A 26983-nucleotide genomic window follows, 5' to 3' on the forward strand; every position below is an offset into this window, starting at 1 on the left:
CACATACATACATGTATATACTCACAAACAGCTGTCAACCCCGCTTGTGAACCCACTGACACATGCATACATGTATATACTCACGCACAGCTGTCAACCCTTCCCTTGAACCCACTGACACACGTGCATTCATTGAAACATACAAACACCAGTAAACCCCACCCATGAACCCACTGACGCATGCATACATGTATATACTCACACACAGCTGTAAACCCTGCCCTTGAACCCACTGACACACGTGCATTCATTGAAACATACAGCCACCAGTCAACCCTGCCCGTGAACCCACTGACACATGCATACATGTATATATTGTATATACTCACACACAGCTGTCAACCCTGTTCTTGGACCCACTGACACACATGCATACATTCATACGTACACAAGTCAACCCTGCTCATGCACCCACTGACACACGTGCACAAACGTGCAAACATTCATACACACAAACACCTATCAACCGCGCCCCATACACCTACTAACTCGGGGGTCGCTGCGTTGCGCAATAATTTAAGATTTAAATGCTCCTGCTGTAGAGTTACAAACTTGTGCGTCTAGCTTACAGGCAGCAATAAAAATGCTATGATAACTCTAGTGATTAATGTTCCTGTTAGAAATCCCGGCAGGGCCTCTCAGGCTTTCATCCTTCCAAGGTTGACGACATGAGCACAGTTGGGTTGGGTAACAAAAACATCATTTTTTTATGTCAGTGCCATGATACCCCTACGGGGTGAATTCAAGAGTAGTCCCGTACCCTGAGACAAGTTTGTTTTCTTAAGACACACATGGCCTTTCAGAAGTATCCGTGGCAGAGCGGCAAGGGATGTCACTCTCGCTGAGACGGAGTGAGTCACGGCACCCTGATAATAACGCAGCCTTCGCCTCATCCAACAGTTTGCACAAGGCTTGTTTACGCAATTAGCAGTGCCAAAAAAAAACAGCTGGGCAGGTTCATCTCAAGTCTCTCTGTTCCTCCCACTGTCTGCAAAAAAAATCTATTCTATAAAAATTCGCAGTCCACAAGTCTAGTGAGGTGACTCGGGGGAGGCGGGGGTTAATAGGCCTGCTATTAAAATGCATGCAAATCAGGGGTAATTGAAGGTTTACTGCGCCTGTGAAGTTTTACAAAATTCACGAATATTGGCCTTCCTAGGCAGCGTTGCTACTCTCACTTCGAGTTCCCCATCAAAAGCAAGAGTTACTTTTATGCTGAAACTGCAGTTGAGCAGGTATTCTCAACTCTGCTTTTCCTCCATTTTAAAGTAATACAAAATGTGTCATGGACTTGGGCATTTAAGTGCCAGGGACCATGTTATGCAAGATGTAACACAGCACACCAGCCCAGTTTGATATGGAAGGAACTAACCGTGTTATTGCACCTGCTCCTGTCACAGAGGCGTGCATGTGGAGGCCATGCCCCTGAAGGAAGGAATCCTTTGCATTACACCATTTAATTAATGCTTCACAAAGGGGAAAAAAACAATACCATTTACAATGCCAATAGCTCAAAACAATGTCATTGCGAGACCTATTGCATTGTAAATGCTTGTATAAGTGGAGTTTGAAAGGGAGGTTGAAGGGGATTCAATGAGTTTCAATGCATGTTGAAATAACCAAAAAGAGGGAAGATTGTGTGTCCGTGTTGGGTGGGACAACAAGCTGTAGTGGACGGATCAGTCAAAGGGAAATGATGCTGCAGGTGAAGTTGGGGGACGTCACCCTTTTACATAGGAAAGGTCCATAAAGTCGTAGACTTTGGATCAAATTTGCTAAGATATCACACAACACAACGCAGCATTGAAATATGTTGTGCTGTGTTGAATGAAGACACAAAAAGCAACATGTAACATTTGTTTTCCCCCTTAATTGATACTCTCAGGCGCCCAGGTTGCAGGTCGGTACTTTTATATTTATTTATTTCCTCGGGAGAGCGCCGGGAAGCGTCTGCATGGTTCGCAGGCTTCTTGCTCTCTGTGACACCCAAAATGGCTGCCGCACGCTACGCCATCGCGTCGCAGCGCGAAGACTAGAGCGCAACACTACATATCTCCCTCCTTTATGGATGATACATTTCAAACAAAAATTAATGTCTCTCTGTCTACCTGCTGGTTGGCTCATTCCCATCTCCCATCTCAAATTCTCTGTACTTCAACGGTCTTACCACGGCTCTGCCAGCACTTCAATTCTTTTTCCAGGTCCTTTCCGGCTCCTATCGCAGATTGTATAGAGCCCATAATGACTCTATTGAACCTTTCGGCTAAACAGTTTCCCGCCGGATGATATATTGATGTGAGTTTGACCTTTATGCTATTCCTTCCCATGTAAGCGTTCCATTTTTCCGACGTAAACTGGGGCCCATTGTTGCTTAGTATGGAGTGTGGAATACCTTCCCTAAGGAAGATGGCTGTAAGAAACTTTAATACTTTGTCTGTGTCCATGTCTTCCTGTATGTCTATCTCGGGCCACTTGGAGTACCTGTCCACAAGCACCACTGCATATTTCTGGACTCCATGTGCGTCCAGTACCGGACCTAGTATGTCTATAGACAAATCCTCCCACGGTTTGGAGCGGTTGTCCAATTTTCCTAAGGTTGGGCGCATCAGGCTTTGTGACTTGTCTGCTTTTTGGCATTGTTCTCACTCACGCACGTGCCTTTCTATCTGGCTATCCATAGCCGGCCACCAGTACATCTGTTTCGCCCTCAGCTTCGTCTTCACGATGCCCAGATGCCCTTCATGTAAAATGGCGAGTAAATGTAGCACCAATGAATTTGGAGGAACTACCTTTTCCCTCTCTGCAGGAAGATCCCTTGGTCACCAACCAACATCTCCTCTCTCACTTCAAAAAATTTCCTGTGCTCAGCCTTCACGTGCCTCTTTTCTGGCCATCCTTGTAGTGTGAATTGCTTGACCGCTCTGATTTCAGAGTCGTTCTTGTATGCTTCCTTCCACTCCTGTTCGCTTATCACTTTTTCATGATCCTCCATGAACGCCACTCTGATATCCTCGTCTTCGGAACCGCGTGGAGATTCCTCCATGGCTGAGGCTCGGATGAGATAATTGGCTACTTTGTTTCTAGCTCCTGGTATTTGTTCTATGTCGTACCTGTAGTCCTACAATTTCAGGGTCATCTTAGCAATGCGGGGGTCACATTTGCATGTCCACAAGACGTGAGGACTTTGACCAGCGGCTTGTGGGCCGTCCTAAGCCTGAATCTCGTGCCCCATATGAACTGGCAGAACTTCTCCATGACCCAGACTGTTGCCAACATCTCCTTTTCTATTACACTGAACTTTTGCTCCGTGGGTGACAAAGATCTGGATGCAAAGCTGATGGTGGACATTTCCCCATCTTTAGTGTCTTGCATTAGGACTGCTCCTAGGACCTTTTCGCTCGCGTCCGTCGTTAGTACTGATCTTGCTTGCTGATCAAACCCACATAGAGGAACTGCTGTGCTGATGTCCTCTTTGATCCTCTGGAATTCTTCTTGTGTCTCCTCCGTCCACTCGAAGGTTGTCTTGTCTCGGAGAAGTTGGTGTAAGTGATGTGTCTTGGTGGCGAAATGCTGCACAAATTTACTGTAAAACTCGGCCATGCCTAGGAAGGACCTGACTTCTTCTTTGTTTCTCGGCGGTGGTGCATCACATATTGCTTTGAAGTTGGTTTGTTTAGGTGTGATGCCTTGGTCACTGATCTCGTGGCCTAAGTATGTGACAGACGTCATTCCAAACCGGCACTTATCCCAGTCTGCAGTGAGTCCATTACGTTTCAAGACATGCAGGACTTTGGACAGCTTGGCATCATGGTCTGCCTTGTTCTTGCCCATTACTAAGATGTCATCCTGGAAGTACTAAACTCCGTCCACATCCTTGAACAACTTGTGCATAAGTTTCTGAAATACGGCTGCAGCCGATGCTAGTCCAAACGGCATTCTGCGAAACTGATAGCACCCGAATGGGGTTATGAACGACGTCAATTTCCAGCATGTGTGGTGTAGGGCTATTTGATGGTAGGCTGAGGTGAGGTCCATGGTGAAGAACCATTTTACTCCTTTCGTTTTTGCAAGCTTCTCGTCTATTCTTGGTAGTGGGAATTTTTCTACTATTATGTTTATGTTCAATTCCCTCAGGTCCACACACAGACGAACCTTGCCGTTTTGTTTCATTGCTACCACCAACAGTGCCGACCACTCCGCGCTATTTATCGGCTCTATGATGCCATTGTCTTCCAGCCTCCGTAATTCCAGTTGTACCATCTCTCTGATTGCCATCGGGATATTTCTCACTTTGTGGCACACTGGTTTCGCGTCTGCCTAGAGGTCGATCCTGTGCGTAAATTTGGTCAATTTGCCTACTTTGCCTCCAAACACTGAGGGAAAGTCTTCTTTCATTTTTGTGCCGTCTGGTTGTTGCTCGGAGCTGGTCATCAGAACTTGTGTGGTGCCACCCGGGTTCAACTGTATGCCTAAGTCTTCTTGGTCGACCCATCCCAGGACTGAAGGACCTTTCTCTGCCACGTGTAATTTGCACTCTGCACTCCGCTCTTTAAACTCAAATGTCAAGCATCGATATCCTACCATAGGAATGAGATCTCCTGTGAACGTGACTGGTTGAATATCTGGGGGTTCCAGGTGATGTCCCAGATGGCACTTGAAGTGTTCATCCCACACCGTCCGTTGTATTATGGTATACGGGGATCCTGAATCTGCGACCATCTTTATCGGTACTCCTCCAACCAACAGGTTGCACTGCGGTTTCTTGGATCAGTTGCAGTTGATCCCAAGTGTGTGTTCTTCTATGCATAACAAGCTATCTTCTTCTTCTTCACCTTCTCCCTCTACATCTAACTCTTTCTTCATCGGTGCTGGTCTGGATGTCCATTTGGTATGTGTCCTCGTGTCCCCTGCTGCTACCTTGCCTCTTTCCGGTGGTTTAGCTTCCGTGACTTTGTTAAACATGGGTCTGGCGGTGGCCTCCCTTTTTGCCGCCTCCGCGCATCTTTTTGATAGCTCTGCTTTCTTCACCATGGCTATGACTTCCTTCAGGGTCGCAACACCATTTACCCACAGCTTGTCCTGGATTGCCGCATTCGAGGTGTACATGACTATTTGGCCTTTAATGAATTTGTCGTGTAAGGTGCCAAATTTACATGTGATTGCAAATTTATTCAACCCTGCTACGTACTCGTCTATGGACTCCCCCGCTGCTTGTTTTCTTTGTTGGAAGTTGTACCTGTCGATGGACGTGCACACCGCCGGTCTATAGTGTTTGTTCAGATCGTCGATCGCATGCTGAAAGACGTTGTCATCATCTGCTTGTGGTGGTGTCGGGACTAGGTTCTGGAACACTCTGATGCCTTGTGGACCTAGGTTATGAAGCAATATCCTCTTCCTTCTTTTGCTGGGAAATGCTTCTCCATTCCTGTCTTCTAGGGCCTCTAGATAGTTCATGAAGTATTCCCTCCAGTTCTCCTACTTCATCGAAGGGTCCCCTGGTTTGGGTAGGAAGGGGATTGGTGTTGTGAGCAAGGATGTTTGGGCACACATTTCTGCTCTTCTCTTGGGTATCTCTTCCTCCCCTCTGGGACTGCCTGGCGCACTCCGTCTGTGTGAACGTGTGGGGCTCTGTTGCAACACAGATTCGCCCCCTGAGCTTTGTCCTGTTTGCTCCTCCAGGGCCCCGGGCGTTCCCTCTGTCCTCCTAGAATGTGGTACCAGCTGTCTCTGCACCCCACAATTGTTTCTATGCCCTGCCCCTGTCCTCTTTTGTAGGCGACAGCGGTCACTGCAGTGTTTATTCCCTTCCTCGTCTGGGCGTGTGCACAAGGGTAGTGTGTGATGACTTAAGCCTTCCCCTTTGCTCACACTGTTGGACAGGCCACCCTGCCTGTAGTTGGCCTTGGCTGCAGCTGCTAAGCTCGGGCTGTTTCTATGCTCGACTGGCTGTTTGTGTCTGTGTCAGACTCTTACAATCTTGTCAAATGACTATATAATTTCTTACCATTAACTTGCACAGGAACAGAGATGCTAGGTCCCAAATCCCTCTAGGCAATACTCCAGAGGTCAACCTATACTGAGCCTCTAGACTATTTCCACGGGGAAAGGGGGAATTGGATAAAATAACAAATAAAAAGAGACTGGTCCTGGACTGGTTCCTCTAGTCTTTTGTCCGTCATGCAGACTTCTATTTGTCTATGGAACCTGAGGAAAGGGACACACAATTAGCTACCAGACCCTGACTATCTCCTTCCTACTCTTTCTCTAACGATTTTCAGCTACCCTTATCTTCCAAGATCTGTGCCTCGCTTCTGTTTTTCCTGGTTTTATTCTTAGCTACTGTCTACGTCCAATTTAGTTGAACCTGGAATTACAAATTAACCCATTTACCTTAATGACTATTTATTAAACTATTTTCCTTATTCCTATTACTATGTGTTTACTTACTTCACTAATTAGACGTGCCTTGCTATCTCTTTTTCTTTTCTTTTCTGGATAGTTCTTATCTACGTTCTTGTAAATATGCTTCCAATTCTAAAACACAAAATGTCCGTTAATTTCTTTACCTAACCATAACTTATGTACTATCTATTCCTGCTTATCTCTACTTACTTCTTATATTGACTGCTTGTATCTTGTCTTGTATCTTTCCTGCTTATTATCTACTTCCTTTTTCTATCTGTACAGTAGTTAACTTTATATTTATTTATATTTTGATTTCCTCCTATGTCTTGCAGGTTCTTGAAGAAAACTCTTATCGCTCTACAATCGTCTGTAAGTATTTACTCTATTAATGTTCTCACATGACTTGTATTACAGTTGCTAGCTTTATTTACTAATATAGCTTCACTTAGCATCCTTTCTTCTTCACTGCTTTCTCTCTCTCTTTCAGGTCAGCGTATCTCTACTGCGTCGGAATGCCGTTTTCTTGTCACCTTGTTGAATTCAAGATAACTGGAGCGCCAGTAATACTCTGAAGACTTTTCTGCTGTCAATGCTCAGAACGAGTTTTTCTTTCGTTCCCGCCGATTTATTTATTGTATTTATGCTATTAATTCCTGAATAGACACTCTCGCAAATTTTTGCTATATCCCTGATTAAGAAACTACGAGCTCACTAGAATGCTGCTTACTCGGTCACAATCTCAGGTGAAGTGCGCATTTCCTTTCGCTCTTGCGCTTCACCTAAATTACTGTGCAGCTGAGATCTGAAGACTAGATTGTTAACTCAGATCTCGGAATCGGCGGCCATCTTGGTATGCTGATTTCGAAAAAGTCCTGTCCAAGAATTGTTTACTGGCAGTTTTTTACTTGTTGGTTCCAATCCAGTGCCGGTTGTTGCCACAATCTGCTTTGGGGTCCTGACAGTCTGCGGGCGTTTCCTCTGCCGCCCTCTCCTCCCTGTTCCGTACCTGCCTGTAGCCTGTTTCCACTCTCTGGGTGCTGGTGGGTTAATCGTCGGCTCACCGGCCCTGGGTTCCACCTGGTCTTATTTTTTATTTATTTTTTCGGATCCCATCCTCGTCGCCAGTTGTAACGTTTGTTTTCCCCCTTAAATGATACTCTCAGGCGCCCAGGTTGCAGGTCGGTACTTTTATATTTATTTATTTCCTCGGGAGAGCGCCGGGAAGCGTATGCAAGGTTCGCGGGCTCCTCGCTCTTTGTGACATCCAAAATGGCCACCACGCTCTACGTCATCGCGTCGCAGAGCGAAGACTAGAGCGCGACACTACACAGCACAGTGCCAAATCTGGAAAGGCTGGAAAGTTGTAGGTGTCATCCATCCCCTAAGCTGGCGTAAAATCAAGCAACCATGGCTCAGAACTTAGCATACATACTGGAAATTTCACAAATTCTTATGCATAGCCAATTGCATAAAGTTCCGGCATATTGGATGTGTGTTGTGCATTGCAGCACACATGGAATGCACAGGTGTCTGAGAAAAATCAAAACATTCCTTCTTGTCGGCAGCTTCTTCGAGTAGGGATCCATTTTTTATTGGTCTGGCCTTTTTAGTAGTTTGAGATGTGTGTCAAAACGTATAGGTGTTTGCACTTACATGCCTCCAGTGGCTCCCGATTGATGCACAGTGGTGAATAGCAGTTTTACGCTGAAAAGTAAATTGCAGCTGCCGCTCTAGACTGCTTTCTGCTACTTTGCATAATGCCAGCTCTGACACCAAGCGTTTGCAAATCTGGGCTGCAGAGTTTCACTTCTCCGGACACTAGTGTAAACTTCAGCTTGTTCCCATTTGTTTTAATTTCCAGCTTGCTGGCATCGAGTGCTTTTGTTAGCATGCACAAGTATTCGACCTTACAGTTGTGGTAGTGTTGGCTTTCTGGGGCCTGCTCTCACTTCTTTATTTTGACCTCCTCAGAAGCAAAGCATATGATGAGACGGTAAACAACCTTTACAACACAACTTTTACAACATAGTGCCTTTACGACACAACTTTTACAACGCAAACCATTACAACACATTGCGCTGGGGGGCGTTCTAGGATAGGGAATAGGTTTAATTTACTTTCCAACACCTTCCCTACTATCCACGGGGGCTGGAGTTGGAATAGTAAATTAAACTATTCACTATCCAGCGCCCCAAAGCACTATGCGTTGTGAAAACCGCGCTGTAAAGGCATGCGTGGTAAAAGTATGCGTTGTAACATCATACATCCGATGAGACAGCCAAGGATTAAGATGTGGCAGTGTTGCTTCGTAGGATGCTTGAGTGTTTTTTTTGCCCTTCATTTTTGCTCATGAGCACCTAATGGAAGCCAGCACTTAGTTTTCTATTTTCAAAGGAAACTGCCATAATTCTGCTCCGTAACCTTTATTTCCGAAGTTCATGTCTACGTTTGGGAAATATTCGTCCAAATGCACATGCATACTTTTCATAGGAGCAGATTTTTATATAGTGTGTTGTCCAGGAATTGTTCAGTTTTTTCCCCAACATATCTCTCTCATTTTATTGGACCACCAAATTATAATTTGGAGCACATGCTTCAATAGTTTTATCTTGGGGTTCAATTTTCCGGGAACTTTTTGTGGCACAAAATGAATGCATGAGTTTGCCCGTGGGTACAATGTAAGCCTAGAAGGGAATCATTCATAACAGACTTACAGGATTACCACCGACCCTGTAAATAATTCCCATTAACAGTCATTGTATGTAAATGTATTAAAGAAGAATATCCAGAAAATCTGGCATGGACTTGGGCAACTTTGATCCACGCAGCACACCACTGAGTTTCCATACTTGCAAGATCAACAGTTTTGGAGCAACATCTCTTGGGGAACATTCTTTTTTAAATTTTTAAGATTTTTGCTAAAAAAAATACACCTTCCCTATAGCCATTTAACAGCAGATCTTCAGATCTCAGATGTAGTTGTTATAAGGCGGGTGCATGTGCATTTTTGTGCTTTCTATAGCACACTGTCTTCGATGAGCTTACTCTAACCCATGGATACTCAAAGTATGTCCGGGAGGCTACATGCGCCCCCCCCGCCTCCCCCTCCCCCACCTGACCTTTACATGCGGCCATCTGGTCAGCAGGAGCACTGAGCTTCTGTTTACTGACTCAGCACTAACAATAAAAATATAGGAATGGAGTAGGGAGTCCTGCGCTTAACTTTTGAAACACATTCATTTTTAAAGACATCTTGTTTTTTACATTGTTCAGTTCAGCCACTAGATGTATATCCATTGCTTCGCCTACACCTACCTTACCACCAATTCCCCAACTCCCTAGGCAGACCGGCACACCGCTGGCATCAATGCGGCCCTCGGGCAAATCACAGACCAATTTTTGGCTCCTGGGAAAATGTTTGTGAGTACCCATGGTCTAACCCATTGTCTTCTATGAAGATCAAGAACATACAGCAAGCGTCATGTCCTGAGTAGAGGAACTAACCAGTAACTAGTGAACTAAGATGCAAGTCAGTTATCATGTGCACCTTGTATGTGACCTGCAACAATATTTGTTTGGTTAACATTCAAGAGGCTTTGCTACAACTCATGATAGGTGAAATAACATAATTGTTTAGGGCCACAAAATTTGGTCCAGTGGGGAAGCCAGGATTTACCCCAGATTTTCTCGTTTCACATTGTGCAATTCGTCCACTAGAAGGGTATCTCTTTCTCTCTCCGGTTTTGCACAAACTGGCAAATGTTTTGTCTTCAATTCTTGGTTCATGAGGTGGCAGTGTAAGTGGCAGGCAGAAGCCATGTGAAAGCTCGACTTGTGTATCAGTTTGAGGGTGCAAGAGGACATCGAGCGGAGCCAGATCCAAGGATTTATTTATGTATTTATTTATTTATTTATTTGAGGGTTTATAACGCGCTTGAATCGACTCTTTACCAGAGTATCTCTGCGCCCAAAACACCAGAAGCATAGTCAGACAGTCTATGGATAGTAGTTTAGTTCTTAAACAAGAATGTTTTGAGCTTCTTTCTGAAGATCAAGTGTTCAGAACATTGCCTCAGCTCAAGGTGTAGCTTATTCCATAGAGTCGGACCAACTACAGATAAGGCCTTACCACCCTGTCTGGTCTTTCTCACAGCTGGTACTCTCAGGAGAAGTTGGTTACTGGACCTAAGAGACCGAACCGGATTATATGGAATGAATTTATCTATCCAGTGCAATGGCCCTAGTCCATTTAAGCTCTTGTGTATTAAACAACAGGTCTTAAATTTTACCCTGTTACGGACTGAGAGCCAATGCAATTTCTCCAGGGGAGGTTTAGACGATGTTCTAGGGGGGGCATTTAATACCTGCCTAGCCGCGGTGTTTTGAATCATCTGGAGTTTGGCTAGTACTCCATCATTGGCCGATAACAGGAGGCCATTTGCTTGCACCAAGGTTTTCCTGGTATAATCCGGCAGCAGGGGGAAGACCTTTCGCAACATGCCAATGACATGGAAGCAACAACCCACTGTGAGGTTACAATGTTACTTAAAAAAGAGTTCACGATCCAAGCGCACTCCTAGATTTTTCACAACCAATTTAGGGTCTGGGACCGGGCCAAGGTCTTGCGGCCACCAGTCCGGAGTCCATAGGATCTTTGCTTCCCCAAAGAGCACAACTTCCGTTTTGCCCACATTACATTGTAGGCAGTTAGAGGTCATCCAATTTGCTACCGCCTTCATGCCATTGGAGAAAGAAGTTTTCACTTCGTCGGTTAGAGTTTTAAAAGGAAACAGGAGCTGGGTATCATCCGCGTATGATATGGGGATGAAACCGAACTCTCTCAAGATTTTAGCTAGAGGGGCCACATAGATGTTAAAAAGAGTTGGGCTCAAACAAGAGCCCTGTGGCACCCCCTTATTAATCTCAGTTTCCGCCGAGCGAAATGTGCCCATACTAACCGATTGAAACCGGTTAGATAGGAAACTTCTTAACCAGGCCAGTGCTGTACTCACAAGACCGATCTTGGCAAGCCTTTCTAAATTGAGCCTGGCTCAAGCTTTCAGGGCAAAAACACAAAGAGTTACACAGCAGCAGTACTACTAAAGAGACACACAGGGGCAAATTTACAAGGACTTAACACCACCAGAACAACACTTTTAGTGACGTTCTGGTAGGTTTAAGACCTTTACCTTATTTACAAGGCGGCTTTAAGCCACTTAAACTGGCTTAACGCCGCCTTGTAAATGAGGCCCCTTTCATGCAGCTCTTAGCGTGAAAGGGACGGGCAATTGGTGTTGTGGTGGGTGTTCTGCCTCAACACCCATTGCTGCTCCTATTTACAAGGGTGGCGTAAATAAGGGGCAGAGCCAAAAAGAAGACCAGGAAACCTGGTCTTAACCTAGCGAAATGAGGAGAAATGTTTAATTTCTCCTCGTTTTTGCTGTTTCTATGTGAGCTGCATTACACAGCACACATAGAAACAGCAAATCACCACTAGTGTTTGAGATCTTCCTGCACATCAACACTCATTGAAAAAGGACGAGTTGCAACTTCTTTGTGAGCTGCTTAAAGCAGCACACATAGAAGTTACAAATCGCTATAACTGATTGTTTATGTGCAGGAAGGGAGATCTTCCTGTACATATTGATTCCATGCAACGCAGGCACCCTTGCACTGTGGTGCAACGGTGCTTGCGTTGGCACTAGGCAGCTACATTTAGTGCCAGTGCTAGGGAAAATGCAGGGGTGCATCACATTCTTGTAAATACAGTGTATCCCTGTGTTTGGAAACTGTCGGAGACTGGATTACCAATCTTGTATTAATGCCGCGCTCCGACAGTTTCCTTGTACATATGCCCCACAGTTCAAAGGGTGTAACACCACAAAGTCGGTGCCTGGTGGTAGAGCGCAGATTCAAAGGGGATAGCACAAGTCTGATCTTTAGGAACTGTAAGAGACACCTGGGAAATTCCAAACTTGACCAGACATAGAAACCCAATGCAAATTGACACACAGATATGTTGCCAGTATAAAGGCTTCAACGGGAAAGAGGGGGGATGAGTACATTAAAGCCAACCCAAATTACAGGCCTCACAAAGTAGCCTCAGATACAAAGATTTCTGTTTTCTTCTTTGTCTCGATGGCTCTAGCCAAAAAGACATTTAAGACCTTCACAGCGATTAGTGGGTCAAGGTGTTGACATTAAATAAGTCTTACCTTATCGCCTTTGAGTCCAGCCAATCCACGGTCCCCCTAAGAACATGAAAAAGAGGACATCTTAATTGTAGATGACAGTGTTATTTAGGCTGATGCACGCTCATTCTGTATGTAAATTACTATTCAAACATGTGTATTGTGTTTTAGCCACCTTGAACCACGAATGCGGAAGTGCCGCTAACTTAGGGTGCGGAGCATGTCTAGTTTTGCTGATGCGCCACTTAGTCCGAGGCAGAAGGTGTGGGGCAGTGTCCAACTGTCCTCCGCTTGACTACTCACACATGCTTTGGCGAAGGCTGCTGGGGGAGTGACGGAATACGTGGATGCTGGAGTGGTAACCCCACAGAGGGCTGATAGGATGGAGAAACAGTGGACTCCCCACTACCTTCAAGAGGGGAGAGGATAAGGGGGGAGGAACAAACAACATGGAAGCGGAAAGCCTGGGGAAAAAAGCCCACAAGGAGAGCAGGGTCAAAGACGAAGGTCAGGAAGAAGGACCAATCAACAGCCAGTGCGCCGAACGGATGGGTGGTCCACCTCGGGGAAAACGACCTAGCAGCCATGGGCTAAAAGGGCTCCTGGATAGAATGACTAGGGAACTTGTCACACTTGCAAAGGAGCTAGGGAAAACGGCAATAATGCGGTCGGAGCTAGTGCATAACTGCCATGGTTTCAGATTGCTTATGTGTAACATTTTCATATTTTCAGTGTACGCATGAGTGACATTCAACGACTATGTGTGACACTTTCTCATGCGAAAAATTAAGCACTGAAGTCCTGGAAAACCTAAATATCAGAGATTACACCCATATACATAGATGCCAAGGTTTCAGATTGTTTATGTGTGACATTTTCATATTTTCTTATGAGTGACATTCAGTGACTATGTGAGTCACTTTCTTGTGAGCAAAAAAAGCAATGAAGTCCAGGGAAACTTAAATATCAGAAATGACACCCATATGAGCAATGAGAAGATCTTGAAACTGCTGAAAGGCCCAATAAATGGAAGGGTATTAAACTAGGGCCCTTCTAACCTCAGCCAGAGAGATTTCTTAGAGAGGTTTGAAGCAGGTGCACTGACCGGTGGAACTATTTCATCATCTTCCAAACACGTTAGGTCGATAGTACTACAAATAATAGACAACACAGATCACCATAATCTACCGGCTCTCTGACTGAAGCTGCCCCAACTCTCCTCAAAACAAACAAGAGTATAACGTGTGCATTTCCATGGGGCCACAGCCGATGTATGCGGGTGTGGTTCAGAAGTTGATCAATAATTGGGTTCTCCTTTACTTGCAATTTCCAAACACCAGGGACCGGAAACAGTGCGTGGAAGCGGGGAGCAATCAATCCGTGCTGCAAAGGTGAACGAAGGAAGTCTGTACACGAACCCAGAGGGGTGCGATACTGCAGGCATGGCCCTCCCATCTCAAGGCTCTTTTCAGTGCGCAGTGGCTATGCAGAGGAGGCTGATAAAGCTGCCATGATTATCTGCCATGATCTGGGATTAGTTACGCCTCCCCAGGCTCTGTCTCCATCGTGCACTCTTAATTGTGCAGTGTTTAGACCCTCAAGTATCCAGTACACATGTGGGCTCCACCCGTGCATCCAATGTTTAAGCAGCGCACTGCACCCTAGCCACCCTCAGAATGTAAATGCAAGCTGACTATGTCACAGAAACGGAGTCACAAGGCCCTTAAGACTGCGAAGGTCAACCTAGTGCGATGTCTGGTCCAGCTTTAAAAAAAAAGTATAGGGGGCGTGGCCAAGATGGCGGAGTGAACGGACGTGCTCCTCCCGAGCTCCCGCTCCCGCCTAGGCCCTGAGCCCTAATACATAGCTCTTCTCCCCCCTAAATAACTCGGAAGATTGGGCACAGCCGGGAGGGCCTCTGAGAGCGGCGATACTGGGCTGTGATTCCCAAACCAGTCACAGTAGTCGGAGCGGTGACCCCGGCCACTGGGGCCCAGGGCAGCGGTGGTGGCGAGGTCCGGACCGCGGACCTGACTGAGGCAGCACAACCCCAGGTGGCTGAGTAGAGGATCCCGCGGGGCGTGGCGGCCCATCGGAGGCCTGGAGAAGCCGACTGCTCGAGATCGAGGCGGGCTAGCCGGACGCCCGGAGAAGCGGTGAGCCCCGGACCCGCACCCGCCCCCGAGCCTGCCGGAGACTACCAGAGGCCGCGGCTGCGGCCTGGTCAGGAAGGGGCGGAGGCCTAGAGCTCCAGCGCAGCGGAGACGGCGGAGCGGCTCATCCCGGGGGGAGGTCTGAGGGGGGTCGGCGCCACATCGGTGAACCAGCGGTGAGGCGTGCCTGGCTCCGGGAAGCGCTGACCACTCCACCGACGGGAGTCTCGATTTTGGCCCCACCCCGGAGACTGCCCGAGGCCGCGGCTGCGGCCTATCTTGGGGCGGCCCGACCGGAGGTGGCGCAGTTCCCGGTGGCAAGGGAAGGAGCCCTGCGGAATAGAGCTGCATATCGGCGGCTTAGCGACACCGACAGCCTGAGATAGAGGCGGGCTGGCTGGACGCCAGGCGAGGCAGTGAATCCCGAGCCCGCCCCCGAGGTTACCCGAGGCCGCGGCTGCGGCCTGGACGGGAGACAACGTAGACCCAGAGCCCGGGCAAGGCGGACTTGGTGGAGTGGCGAATCCCAGCATGAAATATTGAAGGGAGCGGTGGCATGTCGATGACCCTGTGGAGGGGAGAGCCCAGACCCTGGGAACGCTGAACGGTCCTCCGGAGGCGAGAGGCATCTCAGGCCCGGCCCGGCCCTGCCCGAGCAACTACCTGAGAACGGTGCTGCGGCCTGACTGGAGGCGACCTGAGGCCTAAACACACTGGTGAGGCAGCACTGGAAGGGCGGCGAACCCCGGGGAGGTCGATCCCTGGCGCCCTGCAGATAGCGCCAGGGGCCGGTGTGGTGCAGATAGGAGCGTCGGAGGTGGACTGCAGCGGAGCTGGACACCGGAGGAGGCCTTTCCCCCAACCCCCCCCCCACCGACTGCAGCAGAGGAGGTGAGGAGCGCCCGGGGGTGTTGCGGATTCTTCAGTGGGGGGCGAGGGGCTGCGGCGCACCGCGGAGGACTTTGCAAGACGCAGAGGAGCCTAGCTCTTGGTACACAGCCGAGAAGGGGGAACAACCCCGGGAGCAGGGACTGAAGGGAGTTGGGCCCCCCTTGAGCGGGCGGTCACTGGATGTGCGGTGGGGTCCTCCGAGTGGCGCAGCAACCATTGAGACTGTAACGAGCCGGTCTGGAGCTGCCGCGGACTAGTGGCGCGAGCTGCGGTGGTGAACCACCTACCCTGAGGAACAGAGAGGCCTGTGGACCGGGGTGGAGCACCAACGGCTGCTAGCACAGTGGTGCGCCTGTCTTGCTGTCCGGCCGAGCGACTAGTGGGCCCAAACCTCACTACTGAGCACATCTGGAGCGGTCAGGGCAGACGCCGCGGGGTCTGGGACACACTGGATCGATTGCCTGTTGGGCCCTTTTGTGGGCTTGGACTGGTGTTGTAGCGGGGGCTCTCGAGGACACACGCCGGAGACACCGGGCAGGGCCGGGGTCACTTGAGCCGGGACTTGCCGCGAATAACGCACGCACGGCGGAGCCGCAGGGAAGATGGCTGAACAGAAGGGCGGCAAAGGCAGTACCCGCACACTCACGGACATGCTCAGCAAACCACAGGGCAAAGGAGACAAGGGCTCCTCACCACCGGGAGGTGCAACTGGCTCCCACGTGGGGGGCGGTGGGGAGCCCCCTGTCACCAGATCCTTTTTGGAGTCCCTTTTTGGAACGCTGCGGGAGGACTTCCAGGCGCTGAAGCAGGAAGTGGCCGGTGAAGTAAGGGAAATACGTAGAGAGGTGGATGGCCTCGGAGAGAGGGTGGCCACGGTTGAGAGCTCCACGCAACGACAGGACGAAGAGATCACGCACTTGCAGCAGGAGGTACTCCGCCTCAGAGACCAGCATATAGATCTTCAAATGCATAATGAAGATTTGGAGAACAGATCAAGGCGGAACAACATAAGGGTCCGGGGAGTGCCACCCGCAGAAGAGAACTCAAGCTTCGTGGGCTACCTGCAGGAGCTATTCCGTACCATCCTTGGCGAACCTGCGGACTTCCCCATCAGGATAGATAGAGCCCATAGGGTGGGTCCGCAGCGGCGTGCAACGGGCCCCCGCCGGATGTTCTGGCGTTCCTCCCTGAATTCCCGCTGAAAGAACGGATAATGACCGAAGCGAGGAAGAAGCAAACAATAACATTTAGAGGCCACCCAGTGGCGCTGTATCAGGACCTAGCCGCGACCACACTCCAGAAGCGCAAAGCGTTTAAGATTGCAACGGACTTCCTGAGGCAACACGAAACGCCCTACTCATGGGGGCACCCTTTCCGCCTCATCTTCAGATGTAATGGAGTTTCGCACCAGCTACGGTCTCTTCAGGATGTATGTGAGGTGCTCGGGATCACAGCGGAAGAGGAAGAATCGCCCACGCCGAGGAGGAGAGACTCGTCAAGTGGGGGCTGGCGGAGGGTCTCAAGACGCAGGACACCGGGTGCTTCACAGAGACCGAATTCGCCCACAATCAGAGCGGGGATGGCAAATGCAATCCGGACAGTTACGGAGACCTCGGCGATTGAGGATGAAGTGGCGCTGACCGCATAATATGGCTCCGGGGGGAGATTGACAATGCATTACTGATAAAGCAGGCTTTGGGGGGGGCGGGTGCGGGCGGGCGAGGGAGGAGTGCTGGTGGCAAGTCGCCCACGAAGGTAATTCACCACAGGCTTGTCCGGTAGGGGCAGGCCTGGGACTATTTGGACTACAAACCAAGGAAGATTTGAAGGTTGAGCCTTTCCAGGCACTTTTTTCAGAGATTGTTGGGGGTTTGGACTGAGTAGGTGTTGGGGGGTAGGGAAGAGTACTGAGAGACTGAAGGGGGGGAGAATGTTTGGTCAGAAGTTTCGAGGTGAGTTGTGGGACAGAATGGGGAAGGCCTATTGGGAGTTAAATTTGGGGAATGTTGAGGGGGGAGAGTTAGGGGCTGCCCTGTCCAGTGTTTTTACGGTATCTACAAGTAGTGGTCCAGATACACACGTTCACTTGGCATTCGCCAAGCTACCACGCATTCTACTTTGCACACATAGCCACAGTGGTTCCGATTATCCATGGAAGAGTTAAAAATAGTCACCCTGAATGTTAAAGGGCTGAACAATCCCACGAAGAGGAGAGCTGTACTGTCACTATTAGAACATTCCCAGGCAGACATTTGTCTGCTTCAGGAAACCCACTTACTGGTCAACGATTGTCATAGATTGAGGTCCCGCCATTTTCCCACACAATTCTTTTCTTCCAACACAACTAAGACGGCTGGGGTGGCCCTCCTTCTATCGAAAACATTCAAGGGGGAAGTTCTGCACAAATTGGTGGAACAAAAGGGGAGGCTCCTGGTCTACAGACTTAAATTGGGAACATTGATATTCACGGTAGGCACAGTTTACGGCCCGAACGAACACCAGGAAAGGTTTTTACGCACAGCACTAGATGATATCGCGGCATCACCGGACATACATGTCATATTGGGAGGGGACATCAACCTGGTCTTTGACTCTTCGAAAGATAGATCGATTCAGCGATCCCCGCAGACTGGGGAACTCTCGCAGGCGGTGAAAGCGCAATTAATTGATTCCGACCTACACGATCTCTGGCGCAAGCTCCACCCCGCCGACAGGGATTTTTCCTATTACTCACACGCACACAAAACATACGCTAGGCTAGATCACCTGCCGGTCTCCGGGCCGGTCCGTAACTTGACTACCGCCTCAGAAATGGGAGTCATTTCTCTCTCGGACCATGCACCAGTCTCGGGGACCTTCCTTCTTCCACGGGGCTCACCCCGGAGGGGAGTCTGGCGACTTAGAGACACACTCCTACATAAAAAAGCGGTGGTACAGAGTATTATAGAAGTAGTGAAGGATTTCCAACAACACAACTCTAACAATGATACTTCACTATCGACTCAATGGGGGGCCCTCAAGGCGGTAATACGGGGGGAGTTCATAGCAATCTCCGCTGCGGACAACCGCGAGAGGAAGATAAAACGCGATGAGCTCACCCAGAAGGTTAGGGAGCTGGAGCAAGTACATCGTCGCACTGGGGCACCGAGGGTTTGGAAACAGTTGAAAGTGGCCAGGAAACTTTTGTCCTCATTGGACATGGATAGGGCGGAATATGCCGCATTGCGTCTAAAACACGCTTACTATACAGGAGGGGATCGCTGTGGCCGCCTCCTAGCAGCCAAACTTAGGGTGGCACATCAGAATCGCCAGGTGAAGGGGCTGGCGGGGAATGCGGGCCAGGAGATCTCGGGCGACGAAGAAATTGCCGAGGCCTTTCGCCGATTTTACGCTGACCTGTATACAGCGGAGACCGCACACATGGACGACCCGGATGCTTATCTTGACTCGGTTACCTTGTCGTCCCTGTCGCCTGACCAAGCAAGCTATCTGGAGAGAGACATTAGAATTGAGGAGGTGATCGCTGCGATCGCTAAGCTCAAGTTGGGGAAAGCCCCGGGCCCAGACGGTTACACCGCCCTCTTCTATAAAACGTTCAGCTCGACACTGGCTCCGGTCCTGACCAAACTGTTTAATTCCTTCTCTGACCCAGGAGCTATCACCCCAGACCTCTTACAAGCAACAGTGTCAGTGATTCCTAAACCGGGCAAAGACAGGAAACTATGTGGCTCATATAGGCCGATCTCCTTGTTAAACGTAGACCTGAAAATCTACACGGGGATCCTGGCCACGAGACTGGCACTGCACCTTCCTGGCCTGATTGAACCAGATCAGGCGGGCTTTGTACCCGGGCGCCAGACTGTGGACAACACTAAGAGAATAACACACATCTTAGAAAAAGCATCGCGTATCCCAGGGGAGAGGATGCTGCTCTCGGTCGACGCAGAGAAAGCGTTTGACCGGGTGCAATGGCCCTACCTTGAACGGGTGATGGCGAGGTTCGGCGTGGGGGAGAAATTCCGGACCATGGTGTTTAACTGCTATAAATCCCCTTCAGCGACTGTGTGGGTGAATGGCTGTAGCTCCCGGCGGTTTGACGTCGAGCGCGGAAGAAGACAGGGATGCCCCCTTTCCCCCCTTCTCTTCGCGCTCTATATGGAGCCCTTCGCCCAGCGGGTCCGACAAAATGAGGCGGTGACTGGGGTGAGAATGGGTGGTTTCACTCACGCAATAAGCCTCTATGCGGATGATGTACTCTTTACATTGGAAAATCCAAGGCGAGCACTACCTGCATGTATGGCTGAACTTAAGGCCTTTGAGACTGTGGCAGGCTTCCGAATGAATGTTGAAAAGTCCACGGCTTTAGGCGCATCCCTGTCATCGACAACAATGAACGATCTGCAGAGGCTCTTTCCCTTTCGTTGGTCGCGAGACCAAGTGCAATATCTAGGGATTGCGTTAGCCCCGACGCTGCAAGCCATGGTTTCCATTAACTATGACGCGGTGGGTGTGAAGGTGAGGGAAGAACTTGGGAGATGGAATAAAGGGATGATCTCCATGCTTGGTAGAGTGGCAGCGGTCAAAATGACCGTCTTACCCCAAATCTTGTACTTGTTTCGTGCTCTGCCTCTGCAACCCCCCAAGGGTTGGATTCAACAGATGCAAACCAAAGTGTCCCGCTTTGTGTGGCAGGGGCGTAAGCCCCGAATGCGCCGCGTCCTCACGACCTTAGCACCAGAAGCCGGGGGGCTAGGAATTCCGGATCTCCGCAAATATTTCCAAGCATCACAACTTCGATACTTGGTGGAGTGGAGTAGGTGGGAATCCGATAAACACTGGCTCTTCCAAGACCAAGCTGTGGCCGGACGCCCCCTACAGGAAATTCCATTCCTCCGAAGGCCGCATCGCCCCCCCAATCTCTACGCTTCTTACATCACACGTGTGCCGTTGATAGTGTGGGACGCTACCTGCCGCGCTTTTGACCTCACCTCGTTTCCATCGCCATTCACACCGATCGTAGACAATCCTGACTTCACACCAGGAACAGAACACGGAGCCTTCTCCCACTGGAGAGACAGGGGCTGCAGAGCACTCTTCCACATTTATACTGATGAAGGGGTGATAACCTTCCAGGACTTTAGGGACGAGTACCGGATGACCGAAAACGACCGCATGAGGTACTGGCAGGTTCGTCATTGGGCCTTACAGCCGAGTGTCAGAGACTCAGCAGATAGGAAGCTATTGCCCTATGAAAAGTGGTTAGTCACACGCACTTCAGATGCCAAACTCATAACGGATCTATACAAGATGCTCCAGCTCCCACCCTCCCACTTCCACATTCCTGGTAGGGAACGTTGGAACAAGGAACTAGGGCGACAGCTTAGCCATAAAGAATGGGACCAAATTTCACACAGAGCGAGGCATTCGGCCTACCATGTGGGCCTTACGGAAACCTTTACTAAGGTTTCCACATACTGGTATTATACCCCGGAACGATTGCACGAAATGAACAGGCTCCTTAGTGACAAGTGCTGGCGCGAGTGTGGGCAAATTGGTACACTGACACACATCCTCTGGGACTGCCCTGTACTGCAAACCTATTGGTCGGAGGTGATAGATGACATTGATGCATGCTTTGAGATCGAACTGCCCCGCTTCCCAGCGTATACTCTGCTGGGACTCCCAAATGGCTTAATGTACCCGCTGAAATCTAAAAAGGGACGGCAGATTGCTATCATGTTGGGCTCGGCAGTACAAAACATACTAATACACTGGCGCACACCCACCACTCCATCTCACACGGGTTGGCTCCATAGGTTGTGGCATGTTCTGGGGATGGAAAAACTGTCCCTTACGTTAGCGGGAGATGTCTCCAGTTTTGAGGAGCTGTGGCAGCCCTTTCACTCACTATTGGCCACAGAATTTAAGGAAATCACGTGCCCTAGGTACTTAAGACTACTGAGGCTTACGCCCCCGCTGTGAAGCAATGTTCTGGTGGCGGGATGAGGGAACGACCCAACGAGTACAAGTGAGACCAAGATAGATTGCTGTGTGGATAACTGATTTTTACGATGCGATGCACTGGGCAGGGCGGGTGGTGGGGAGGGGAGGGTAGTTGGGGGTTCTTGTTTACTTCCGGAAGGGTACAGGATTGTACGAAAATGCTTCTTTCGTTCTTTTGCATGTCTCCAAAAACGGCGCAGGATACTGCAGCGGCCGCTAAAGCTGGGTCGGAAGAATTGTAATCCTGAAATGCATCCTGCCGCTAGCATTGCAAACCTATATGTTTCTTTTGACACGCAGCTGTACTTTTCTAATAAAATTCTTTAAACATAAAAAAAGTATATAAAATGATTACGTTTTGCATACTTTTGCACACTTAATAGCTGTGATGAGGTAGTGGCACTGTTGGTCATGAGACAATATGGTACTCTGTTAATTTTGAACCACGAATGAAAGGTCAGCAGTGAATATGGTCTATCATTTTCTGTACCAGTTAGATAACAACATTACTACTGCAGAAGCTCCTTCCTTGATGAAGTACCCCATTTATGAACGCACAGGACCGACTGTGAGTGTGCAGTAGTGCAGTCACACACACACTGACAGAGCAGCGTGTGGTCCGCATTGTTTGCTCAATCATGAATGGTTGGGTGGCCCTCCCATGTGTGTCTGTCTTAGTGCTGGTGGTGTCAAGGAAGAGCTATAAATGCATGACTAAGCTTTGTAGTGCAATGATGCGAAACCACAACACTAAAATGTGTTAGTCTAACCCCTGATGCGTGGTACTTGGTAGGGCTGCTAGTGCAACGTTTGGAATAGAGGATGGCGAAGTGCAGTAGAAAGATCAAGGCAGAAGTTGAACATAGGGATGAGAAAATTCAGCAAGAGCTAGGGTTTTAAAGCAGTAAGATACAGTATTATAAACCTGAGCATACCTGAATCTGTTCGAGAGATGGGATGGACCTCGAAGGTAGCGTTGTACTGTCCTATAGGGCAATCAGGCAGTGTCCGAGGGCTAATCAAGGGCACTTTTATTTTTGTTGCCCAGGCCTATTTTCTGACCCAGTCTGAACCTGCGCAAAGGCGTGTAAATAGACACATTTATCCTAAGAATCACAATGATTCTGGAGCTGGTGGTCTGAACGTAAAGGGGGACATAGGTAGACTGTAGCATCAGGAGGAGGAGCAAAGAGTCATGAGCACCTTAGTGGTGTGGCAGAAGTAACAGCAGTCTGCCCAAAATAAAACAATGCGCAGGCCTTGGGTTGCTGAATGGCAGTGCAAGCGGAGGGAGACCACAGGGGCACTCAGAGTGGCTGAGGTACAGGAACAACACTTGCAGCCCAATTACGGTGGAGCCAGGCCTGAAGATCTAGCGATGGTAGCAAGTGAAGCCTAGAATCCCACAGGTAGCTGGCACCAAAGAAAACCTATATGGTGAATGAAACAAATGATGATAATCTCATCAATCCGGTGTCGGCTGGCTCTTCTTATGAATATGAGTGCGAATGGGAATTTATGACCAGAGAGAACACATTCTTTGTTGAAGTGGACCTTTTTGGATACTTCATTTGTTCAAACTCTCTACAATTGTATAATAGATTGAGCTTCATCTGTGATTACTGTCCTGAGAAAGACCCAATAACAGTCATATATTTAGGGATCAAAATGATGACCTTACTGACATAACTGGATAGTCAGGATCATTTGAAGGCCAACTGGGGAATTCTCCATGATACTTTCCCAAATATAGAATTTGGGGCAGCCAGCTACTGCATATAATTTTATTTTAATTGTTTTGTTTATGTTTTTCACTTTTAGACAATTTGCTAGCAATGTGCCTTCATTGTGCACAAGACCTGCTGACCACCTCTTGGAATATAGATTACACTGTTTTACGTCTACATGACAGTGTTTCCACTGAAATCTGCTGTAAATATTTGATTATATAAAATATTTGGGACTCTTGTTTTTATATACTTGACATGAAATGTGTAGAGATATTAGTGTTCCACTATCATTGAATCCAGTATAGTTGTGTTGAAATATTTATGAATGTATTTGTGCATTTTTATATAGCACAGACATTCCCCAAAAGTGCTAAACCGTTTTTCAATAAAACAGGTCTCAAAATTCTCTCCCTTTGAAGTCGTCGAAAGAAAAGTAAATACCAAGTGCCCTTAGAATACAAAGCCTGACATTTGAACTTTGTTTTAGAATGAACAGCAAATGAGACAAGGTAAGAACAAGTTTTAAAGGACTGTTTACAGATAGAGAGTACTGGGGAGGAACCAGTATACAAGGAATGCACACAGGAAACGGTGTCAAGCTGGACAGCCTAAAACAACAGGCAAATGACAGAGTCCGCTAGGAAAGATGACCTCTCTAGAGTGGCTCACAAAAAGAAAACATTAGGTCCTAAAAGTGCAAGCAGTGTAAGGACCCAGATACTTGGGCCATGCACTGGTGGCGAATCACATGCAAGAAGAGGGAAATGCCAAAAACAGAGCTGGCCAGCAGGAAGCAAGCAATCGAGACTGGCTTTGAAGCCCACCAATAGCAAGTAATGGGAAGGCACTAATCCTACTAACAGTAAACAAAATGTCTCAAAGAGACAGTGCATGCACTGTTTATGCGAGACCTAAAAAGGCATTGTTGACTTGCTTTCAAGTGAAGCAATCCCAGAAAGGTCGGGTCCGCCTTCCATTAAATTAGAGCTGTGTTTCACACGGGAAGCTCTCAAATCATATCCTGCACACACCAGAACAGATTGAAATGAGGTCAAAATATCTGAAAGTTGCTACAGCAGAGTAATCTGTAAGCAAAATGTGTTCAGTTAACCTATTTTCCTCTTCAGTGGGGTACTGCAACCAGGGACCAAGGCACAGCACCAAGAGTCCCCCTAACAAGACAGCGCCGACCCATTTATAGGAATGAACAGATCAGAGCAATTTAATATGTGCGTGTTACATCTGCTTACGGCACGAGGCAGCGTGACGCGCTCAGAGCACAGCAGGAGCCCTTTAAAGGATTCCCACCTGGGAGGGGGACTTGGAGAGCTCTGTGAGAGGCACACTGGATGGAGTGATGTTTTATCCATACAAACTGAATTAAGCCTCGGGGACTGAGGAAATACTTTGAAGGGGATCCCACAGCAGTTAGGGGAGGAGAGAGATGGTGCAGTCTGCGAAAATGCAGAAGCAAATTAGGAAAATGTGAGAAGAAACTTAAACAGATGAAGATGGCCTAGCAGGACTGAAGCAGCTGCTCCTGATGAGAGGCAGTGTGGGTACAACCGGTGTGCCGAAGGGACAGACAGATAGGACAGCAGGAAGCATGGAAGATACCACCACAGACTGGTCACTGAGTGCTCCCCTGAACAGCAAGGGCTGCAAAGGCCTCTACTGAAAGGCAGGTTGTGGTGCGGTGGGCCCAGTACCTTGTCAGATCTGAATGTGGATGACTCCGCTGCAGCCATACCTGCCTTCAGAGGGACAGAGAGCTTGTGAGATGTGAGACTTCCCGAAGCCCTGGTGGGCCTCGAAGAGGCACCGGCATCTCAGGAAATATCTTTCAAAGCAAGACCACCTCTAGTATGAAGCTTTGGCCACCCTGTAGGACATGCCCTAATATTGCCCCAGTGTCACGTCCAGGATCGAAATGACCAGCAACCATTCCTGCCATATTTTTAAAATGCCTAGTGCCATGTGGATACTCTATAGAACATTGTTTCTGTGAGTCAGTACTGCATGTCTCCTCTGGCAACAAAGGGTTGTCAAGGGCATTTCCAAGAGTCTGTGGGAGGTCTGCAATATCACTGTCACACCTCACAGGAGTGTCCACATATGCTGCTGAGGTGAAAAAATAGGGATAACCTAATTATTGGACATTTTCCATCTCATGTCCTTTTGCGATAGGTTCTAAATCCCCCCCCCCCCCCATGGCTTCAGTGTGTATTGGTGGGCATTACAATACAAGGAACTTTATGGCATGAAACATAATGCCACATTGTATGCATTAAATACACATCAGCTACAATGTTTATTGAAGGCCGTGTGGTTCTGTGTATCCTGCCATGTCCACAAAAGCATATTTATTGCTCTTTTGGCAGATATTCTAAACTGATGCAAAGTGGTTTCTGAGCTTAGAGGCCAGCCATGATCTATTCCCCACCAGGAGCTTTCCGAATCCACGTTTTGGTAGGGTTTGCTGAATTGTCAGAGATGTACCAAGATCATATAACCACACTATGGGATTGCTGGAAATCGTTTAATCATTTTTTTCTGTTATACGTCCTGAAGGTGGGGACGTGGATTTCACAACTTTGCACTCACCAAAATTTAGCATATGGAAGAACGCGAACTTCTGCACATCCATTAAAGAGTCCTTGGGATTGAACAAGGAACATAATACAAGAACTTGGTAAATGGCACAACTTCTTTACGCTAAATTAGCTTTTGATGTCCTTTTGCCTGAGGCCCATTTTTGTAAATATTATCCTGTGGCAATAGGTTAATGCAAAGTGGGATACTTAATTAGCCTGTCATTTTTTTTTTTTTTTTTTAAATATATTTTTATTGCAGGAATCAGTAGATCATTACAGTAGCGACCAGCATTGTATCAGAAGCAATATTAACAGTATAAAGCCCTCTGGCCCCCCACCGCACAGTTCGAACACAACTAACGGCCCACTACCCTCGGGTCGGGCGACGAAATGCAATGGGGGTCAGTTGGATGTTGGAGCTGGTCCGGATAAGGCACTGTCCGTCATCTGCTTTTCCAAACAAGTCTAAAACCCTCCAAAATAAATCCCTCCCTCCAAAATGTCTACTAACTAAGAACCCCCCCCCCCCACCCCCCCACCACCAGCGCCAGGGAGATAACAACCAAGGATTCTGCTGTTGGACCCACGGGGAGGACAATAGGACTGTCAATGCTAACGTTCATCGGGACTCGGCGTGAGTCGCTTCTTCGCTTCCAGAGTCGCTGGGGGCACAATAATCCCTAAGGGCCTGCACTAACATTTCCCATTCCAACGCGGCCTCCTGCGCCTTCTCATTGCCCTGTCTCCAAGCCAGCTGATATCTCAACGCGCTCTCTCCCGCTGCCCACTTCAAAAGCTCACTGTGCCATCTGCCGCCTGCCGGACCAGCCCGTGCCTTCCAGTTCCTGGTCACCTCTCGCTTAGCAAGGAGGAGCCCTAGGTCGATAAATTTACTAGAGATTTTATTTCTGGGGGTATGGGGAAACCAGTGCAGGAGCCCCACCGCTGCATCCATCGACAAGAGTCTCCCTGTCACCTCTTCCAGGGTCGTCGCCACCTCCTGCCAGTAGGACGTC

At 48.5% G+C, this 26983-nt stretch overlaps 1 protein-coding gene across 1 annotated transcript in view; it reads right to left on the bottom strand.

Annotated features, from left to right (window-relative positions):
• The window catches only part of LOC147751039 (uncharacterized), a 195847-nt gene extending 183197 nt beyond the window's left edge, over window positions 1-12650 (bottom strand). Inside the window, exon 1 of the mRNA XM_086932138.1 lies at window positions 12621-12650. The gene's annotated coding sequence lies outside the window, so the exon portion shown is untranslated. The remainder of the gene's footprint in view (window positions 1-12620) is intronic.
• Between the last annotated feature and the right edge of the window lie 14333 nt (window positions 12651-26983).

Source organism: Lissotriton vulgaris, chromosome 1_1 (genome assembly GCF_964263255.1).
Source record: "Lissotriton vulgaris chromosome 1_1, aLisVul1.2, whole genome shotgun sequence".
In the NCBI taxonomy this organism is placed as follows: domain Eukaryota; kingdom Metazoa; phylum Chordata; class Amphibia; order Caudata; family Salamandridae; genus Lissotriton; species Lissotriton vulgaris.